Source organism: Acanthopagrus latus, chromosome 18, assembly GCF_904848185.1.
Source record: "Acanthopagrus latus isolate v.2019 chromosome 18, fAcaLat1.1, whole genome shotgun sequence".
NCBI lineage: Eukaryota > Metazoa > Chordata > Actinopteri > Spariformes > Sparidae > Acanthopagrus > Acanthopagrus latus.
The window spans coordinates 7,339,040-7,345,039 of NC_051056.1; positions in this window are offsets into that span (position 1 = coordinate 7,339,040).

A 6,000-nucleotide genomic window follows, 5' to 3' on the forward strand; every position below is an offset into this window, starting at 1 on the left:
AAACACATTTCAATGAGTGCACACATGATAACATTTCCTACAAGAGGATAACTTGTACCGGGCTTGTGCAAGATTAATAAGTCGCCTTACGAGACTTCGGCATATGAGATTTCTTTAAAGAGATATTCCGGTGTAAATTTAATCCTTGGTCTAACCCACCGTGATACCAAGTAAGACCCCCCCGAGAGATCAAGTATGCGGACCGCTAGTTTATGTAGTTTTAGCAACCTTAGAAATAATCACATGGTAACAATACATTGCAGTATACATCTCCAACAAGAAACCGCCATCAAAAAGCCACAAATAATGCTCAGAATCGTGTGGTCAGTCGATACCAGCGTAGTCAAAGCCAAGGTTAGATAGCTAGTTACAGGCTAGGGCCAACAAAAACTCTCTAACATGAGCAGTTTATGTTCAGTGTTCACAAGAATGAAAACATTTTAAATCAATATGTGATGATTGAACCTGTGGTTTTCTGATGCCAAGGAAGGCATGTAAAGCCAGAAGCAGCACTTCAGCATAGCCTCAATGTAGTTGAGTTGTAGTTGATTAAACTGTTCCGTGATGTAGTGACGTCAGTCTTCGATGGCTCCAATACCCGTGGAAAAGCAGTTTGTTTAATGTTCACAGGTAGCACCAACTCTGAACTAGCACTAGCACCAGCAGAGAACTAGCACTGGGACCACTTTGGTTGAAAGCAGCTGTCAGCAGGCCAAGGCAAGCAGTGCCTGAGCCACATGACCTCCTCTCCACCGTGGTGACCTGGAAGAGGACAGACCATTGCTATATGCTCCCCCTCTGCTGGCCAGGACGTCCCACTGTGGCTGACGCTTGGCCTCCGGAGGTAGGGCACTGGGCTCTCTCTCTCTCTCTCTCTCTCTCTCTCTCTCTCTCTCTCTCTCTCTCTCCATTCCAACTGACCAGAGATGCAGTCAGTCAGCCTGGAGGCTGGCTGTGGTATGATGTTTTGTCCTATATTTATCTGAGGGGTGCGGTAGTCTAGTTTTCATGGCTTTGTTTCAGTTGGGTTTTGTTTGTTTTCTGTTGGCGTAGATGGTTAGCCCCCAGCTCTGACAGCCCTGGTGGGCTGGTCTGGGAGGCTGCCCTGCTTTTGTATATTTTGGCTGACCCATCAGTTTGTTTGTTTGTTTGTTTATGGGTTTTTCCCCTTTTGTTTGGTTGTTGTTCAGTTAATGAACTTATCTTTCACCAAACTGTAACTTGCTTTATTGTCTTATGTTAGACCTCATTTGGAGTACCTCCTGTAGGGGGCTGTAACACCACACAAGATATTTTGCATTAAGTATCAGAATGTGTCAGAATAAATCATGTATTCATTATTTATGTAGGTTTGATAAAATACAATTTTAGCAAACTGGAATTATCCTTTAACCTGGTTTCATCAGGTCTTTCATTACTTTTGCACCTGTATCAAACCTGAACCCAGTGTGATGAAGTCATCGCAGATGTTTCTTCTGCTTTCACTGTCATTAGCAGTTGTGCGCACACTTTCTATATGTTTGTGTGTCTGTGCATGTGTTACTGTTTGAGTGTGTGATGGAGTTTCACTAAAGGATGTGATATAAATAGAAGGACAGATGGAGAGATAGAGATTGATAAAGACAGAGACAGACAGAGGGAGATTCTGTCATTTGTCCCTCTTTCGGCCCACCTCTGGTTGCCTCTGCATATTTTTCCCTCTACTTCCTCACTCAGACATAATTGAGCATCAAATGGTCCCAGTGTGGAGCACAAGCCCCCCTTATACAGCCCAAACACATTCATTAACGACTGCAGTGGCCTCAAGCACTCTTCCCTTTATTTGTCATTTCCTTCATTCCTCCTCCGATTTTTTGGGAAACAACCTGTGAGGGAGGAGAGGGAAGGATGTATCTTGGTTACATTAAAATGATGAAGAAAAAAGACAATGCATTAGATTAAAACAACACGCTTGATGAAAACAATTTAAGTAACGCTGAAAACAACTTAATAACACTGTATCCTGACTGCATCAGACGCCTGCTGCCCACACTGAATCCATTACAAATGCATTCTGTTACTTCAAGTAAACAAACTGGTGCCTGTCATCTACGTGCTGGAGATCAGACTAGAGATTTAAAGGGTGACCAATTATACACATTAATGTATTATTTATTTTTTTAATGGGTCTTTGGGGGTACTACTGCATATGTGAAAAAAGTAGTATCAATCCTTTTAAGGCTCCAGAGGAAGCTGTACTTTGAACTTATAATTTGCCTCCAGTGGCGTCACAGAGGCTATGTTGCATTGCGGTTAATGCAGGTGGCAAGTTTTGAAAAGCAGTCTATTGGTGTAACACTGCTCACTAAAACACTGCTGGACTCATGGAAAGTGTAATAACAAGTGATCTGAATGGATACAGAAGAACCAGAGATATCACCTTCTTTACGCAGTGCTCCCCAAGACATGGAAGACACACTTTAATGTGTAGAGTTACCTATTAACCACTTACTCAAAAGATTGGTGAGCTTGTCAAGATGGCCATTCTTATTATGTCTGTACTTTATGAATAGAAAACAAATGTTTTATATAGTGACATGTAGACGTATAGATATAGATGCTCTCAACACAAAGCACGGGAATGAAAATAGGACCAGGGTGTCGCGGTCAAAATGGCATGCAACATCGCTCATGGCCAGTCAGGAAATTCCAGTAGGAAACAATTAAATCAGGGCTTTGCATTTTTCTACTTGTTTAGGAGAGTGGCCTTAACTTTAAATTATGACGCCCTACCTGACCCTGGTAATTAGTCGAAGTTAACCAGAATACATAATGTACAATGTCTGGCAAGACTTTCAGCCGGACAGGAGGAGAATGGGCTGGGCAAGCAGTCAGGAGTAACTGTGTTACTGTGATGTGCTGTTTTTCCACCAAAAGTTTGCAGCTTTGGCTGACTTTCATATTAAACTTAAGTTAAATACTAACATAATGTCGGCATGCGCTCAGAGAAATTGTTTGATTGTTGGGGTTTATTGAATGCATTACTTTAATTAATATAATAGAGGATTTTGCATATATCTGCTGTATCTGAGATTGCGGTGGTTAGATGGGCACCAGCTGCATGTCTGTTGGTTGAGTACAGAGCAGGTTGTGGCCAGCCAAGCTCAGTATGCAGACTGTAAGTATGTGGAAACAGCTAGCCTGGGTCTGTGCAAAGTTGAGAAATATACCTATATGCCTAAAGACGACTATTACACACACTAGCTCAACATGTATGCATGTAAGATTTCAGAAGAAAAGGCACTTGTAAACACTGAAGCCTTTCAAAATGTTAAAAGAAATGTGCTTTCTAAGTGTGTTTTGTTTAGAAACACTGAACATATCGAACCTTTTTAGCAAACAAAATGAATGACAACATTAACAGTGTCATGTTAGGAAACTAGCATAGTTTTTGCCTGGATTAGGATTAGGATAAAGGACCTTTTAAGATTGTTTTGATATGTTTAACTGCTGGTGCATGCATAATTTATCAAAGTTTGATACAAAAATCTGTTTATCTTATGCAGTCCATCACACTGAACCGTTAAATCAAAATACAATTTGAGTTTGTCCGGTGCAGTCTTAAAGCAGATTAATTTAAAAACTGTACTGAATCACTTCACACTTTGATGTAAGTGTGACAAAAATGAATGCAGACATGTTCACTGTGATGGATTTCACTGCTCAGAGAAGTTTCAAGAGGCTACATGATTACTGTGCTGTACTGTGAGAAATAGGAACCAAGTGATTTTTTTTGGAACACTGGAAAGAAAAGATTTGTAGTAAACATGTTCAGCATTAAATATGAAATTAGCTAATATCTGAAAAATACAGGCCCTATCATCTCTTCCTGAAAAAGCTGTAGAGAATGTTAACCTTCTACTACTGTTTAGAATAAACGTATCTGATATGCATTTACAAAACACATTATGAAACAGTTTAATCTTAAAATAACAGCTTGAGAATCATTTTGACAGGAACTTGCAATTGAGTGAATGGCATCTGTCCCAGTCACTCCAATCAAGAGGTTTGCTTTAGACCTGCTCAATTTGGAAAGTGTCATACGACGGCTTTTGCTGATTTTGGAAAAAAAAATATTTCCTGGTTTTCCCTCTGATCCGCTTCAGCTGCTCTGCCTCTACTCACTGTGATTTATAGTTTCCTGAATGCAACCTTTAACTGCTGCAGACTTTAGCTTTAACTGCAAGTTAGCTCAGCCAGCTGACTCTGCTCAACGCCTGAGCAGGCAGTGTTGGCGTTTACACCACTATCACAGCAGCTTTGGACTGCTGGGAGGTGGAGGCTGTTAGGTCTGAAATCACGCAAGATACCAATGTTCCACATGATGTTTTTTTTTTTTTACCACTTCTGTTAGAAACCTCTCATCTGATGATATTAAAATGTAAAGTGTTGGTGTGTGTGTCTAAAACATTGTCCTGGAGACAACTTTTGTAGCTGGAACAACCACAGCAGGGATTGTGAGTATTTTGCGAGGTGTTTATGTGTTGTGTGTCTGTGTGACAGATTTTGTCAGTGTGATGGTGCCACTACGGTGCAAGATGCAGCTATTGAACTTGCTTTATGTGTAGCTTCAATCGAAATGAATGACAAGATTGAAGAAGGGTATGGTCCCACCCATGAGTGCTGACTACTCGGATGGCAACACGGACTCGAGAGCACGCTGGCGTGAATATTGCTGATTTTCAATCCGTGGCAAAACTGCTTTTTTTTTTTTTTTTGTTGGACAAAGAAAGCCAAGTTGTGCCAAGGGCTGTGCTACTGACTTTGAAGGCTGCGCACCTGAACAATTGGCTCCATGGACTCACATTTCTCTTTTGATCAGCTGTTAGCCCCGCAGATCAGCTGTTAGCCTAGCAACGCTAACTTTCAAAGCGATTTGCTCGGTGCTCTGTGGGCTGTCCATTATTGCTCCGTTGGTCCTCCCTCCACCACAGCCTCGGGGTTAGTCACCGCCTGGCTCCTTTGATGCTCTCCTCTGCTGCTGTGGTCTCACCCAGCTTGTGGCAATGTAGGCTGGTCGCTGCTCTGCTGTTGTTGGTGGCATCTTCAGGTGTTCAGCGCAGGAGCTTCTGGACCTCTGCTGTCACTTCGCCCTAGGCTTCATTGCTGGGAATGGATCTTTCAGTCTCCTGCATCACCCCCGCCGTGTGCACGGACCCTCCAGACGCAAGTTTGTTTTTTTGGATGATGCTGTTCCCTGTTCCCTCCGTGCTGACTGACAGGCACTCCATTTATTCTTTGTATTGTTTGTTCCTCTTTGTTAAATGACCATGGGTACCCTGAAAGGTGCTATGTAAATTAAATGTATTATTATTATTATTATTATTATTATTATTATTAGTGTTATTAGTATTATTATTATTATTATTATTATTACTCACGTAGTAATGTGGTTATCATTACTGAGATGACACACATGAACATGTTGATGGGCGCCCCCCGGCTGCTGTGATCCCATTGAAAAATTATCTCTATTAATTTCACCATGAATCTGATGATCTGTATTCAGAGCTCATCCTTGCGATATGTTTGCACTACATTTAACAGAGCTCACATGATTTTAGCCTGTGGCATCTTTGCCGTTTCAGTATTGGTGGGAGTCACCGCTGACCAACACATCACTCGCTGTTAGTCTGGTTAGCACTGAACTATGAATGTATTGTGTCAATTAATGCCAAAGACAAGCAATACAGACAGTTGTTAATAAAAAAAATGTCATGGGTTGTTATTTTGAAATGAAGTTGGCAGTTGATGAGAACAACTCCTGACAGGCTGCAACATGCACAAACAGACTGACAGACAGACGGGCTCATGGATAGATGGAGAAACAGACAGACAGAAGTATGTGAAACAGATGCTGGCTGATCTTTTCTTGTCCCTGGGGCAATGGACAGATTGGTCTCCATGGATACAGGATTAGAGCAGCATAAGACCATCCTGCTGTTAGGGCATTCATAAGTG